A 2606-nucleotide genomic window follows, 5' to 3' on the forward strand; every position below is an offset into this window, starting at 1 on the left:
ACAAAACAGAATCGAGCATAAAAATGAGAAACACGTTTCGTGCATGCTGTCTTGTCTGATGCTCATTTTAATTCCGTTATTCAAATAGTTTCGCTTAGTTTGCTTGATATCCTTCCGCCATCCGTAGGCTGAAATCCGTGGAATGTTGACGTCACAAGCTGACTTTGTTTCCACCGAAGCTTAGTCAGCAAGTACGCACTCCCGGACACAAAGGGGTGACAGTCTTTACAGTGTAATGTTCTTATCTATGCACATTTAATTTACACAACGTTAGTTTTAAGATTCTTGATTGAGAGATTGAACAAAGATTTTGAACATTAAAATTAGGGTTTTTATGACTCAGCGTGTTCCATCTTTTAGTTTTGTATAAAATCTTCAGGGATGTCAACCTGTCTACAGTATAGACTCTTCCAGGGTGAAAGTTCATGACACGACCATGTGCACACTGTTTTGGGATCGTCAAACTTTCCCGCGATTTTTCGTTAATAGGACAGAGTAAGATAGTCGGCAGTCCCTACGATGCCCTCCCCCACGCACCACCAGTACGTGGTCGTATTACATTTTGTTGGGTTTTGTACAAAAATAAATTAGGATAGCTCGAGAACGTTTGTTTGAAGAACAGAAGACTTCTTTGGGTTTTTTTTAAGTTACTCATCTTTAGGTGTCAATTCCATGTCACTATAATAACATATATATATACGCTGCATATGCATGGTGGTGCATTTTGCGAATTATATATTAATTTAACCCATTTCATGCCAGTTGGATATTTGAAAAGTATATAACCACTTGTTACATTTAAATGTAGGAATTTAAAAAACTATATGTCGATCGTACATCCGGTTTCTATATAATCAGGTTTAATTGGTAATTTATAGATATTGGAAGGATATAAGTGCATCGATCATTTTTTTTTTTCTCATACGAACATATATACGCACGTGCACAGATATATTGCAGGAGGCTTTACGTGGACGTGTACACATACCTCAATACATTGGATGTTCACGTGTATGTGTGAGAGGGTATATTAAGGTACGTGTGCGTGCGTGTCAAATGCATATTGGTAAGTTTATATATATATTATATGATAATTATGTTACATGTATAAATTAGTTTTGTGAGCAAAAAAAAAAATTGTCCTGTATTATGCCTGGTACAGAAAATAAAGATTGGTGATAATAATTATAAAATTTATAATCTGATTCTCTTTGTTAAGATATGTTAAGTTATAGAAACTATATAAGCATGCGAAAAAAAGACACCAGCAAATTTTGGAAATGTCCCGATCTTTTTATAAGCTATATACAACTCGATAGCCCCCAAGACTTGATCACGATGTATTAAGATGGTTTGGTTAAAAAAAAAAATTAAACATGTTAGGGTCATAAAATAATTATAGAAGCTTGATCATATAGAAGGTTTTGAACAGCCTCACATTTGTTGAACGTGGTCACAAGAATTATATATACGTTGTTGCACGTAGCTGTAGTGTTATAATTATAAAAGCTTTTTTTTTTTCTCACTCATCCACATCCAAACCTTATAATTGTTGGGAGAAAGGCGATAGGACAGCAAGGCCAGATTGGTTTTTTAGACCTCGGATTTACACAAAAACATATACAGTACTTCATGCAAGCATAGCGTAGATTTTTTTTTTTTTAAGGCCAAAGATGAGGAGAGGGGTAGGAGAGTGGAGTGAGAACGTCTGATTCCACCAAGCCTGCCGGCGATGGTTAGGCCGAGGCTGCACGTCGACGGGAGATGCAGAGCAGCCCAGGCAGCTGCCGCGAGCACGTGTTGTTCGTGCAGTCACGGCGAGAGTAGAATACCTCCAGACGCGTGGCGAGCTAATATTTGACTCCACAGAGATGCGCATTTCCAAGGCACTGGACCTTGACGATCAAATGGGCCATAAATTATTCAGTGAACATGGAAAACCTTTCGTGCTTGGGTCACTCGATCGCCGAAGCTGACCTCAACTAATATGAAATACAATGCTGAAAACAGTTTAAACACATTCTTTATACATATTTAGTGCAGTTTGAGTTTGATCATAACTGTAATTAATATTTTTAATGGCGTACAGCAGATCTGGTCAGCTGCATTACAATAATTATTATTATTGAATGTGTCGGGTGCATTTCCCGGTATATATGGATCGAGTTCAATACTGTGTATGACAAACTATAAGCACAAACTAAGTCATTATACAGCAGACGAATGGCATCGTGGTTAACTGGAACGAAGTGTATTGATGAAGATTAAGAACCGAAGAGTGAAAAGAAGAATTAATTTCATACATTCGTCCTTAGACTGGTGTATAGCGCATTTCAATACGTAACAGAAGGCTCAATGCGCTTTTCAAAAGAAAGGCAAATACACAAAGACACAAAATTCATACAATACACATACTGATACACACCGTGACATATATGCCAGCAAACAGAGACACATCAAAAGATCAACATAAGACAGAAAAAAAAACTTATATGCACGTAGCATGGCGGGGTAGCTCAGTATTTGTTTTTTTTTTTTAAAAGACGATTAACGGTGCGAACGGAAAATAGGAACAAGGTAGGCATGGAACCGGCAGGAAATACAGA

The sequence above is a fragment of the Pomacea canaliculata genome, linkage group LG1 (genome assembly GCF_003073045.1).
Source record: "Pomacea canaliculata isolate SZHN2017 linkage group LG1, ASM307304v1, whole genome shotgun sequence".
In the NCBI taxonomy this organism is placed as follows: domain Eukaryota; kingdom Metazoa; phylum Mollusca; class Gastropoda; order Architaenioglossa; family Ampullariidae; genus Pomacea; species Pomacea canaliculata.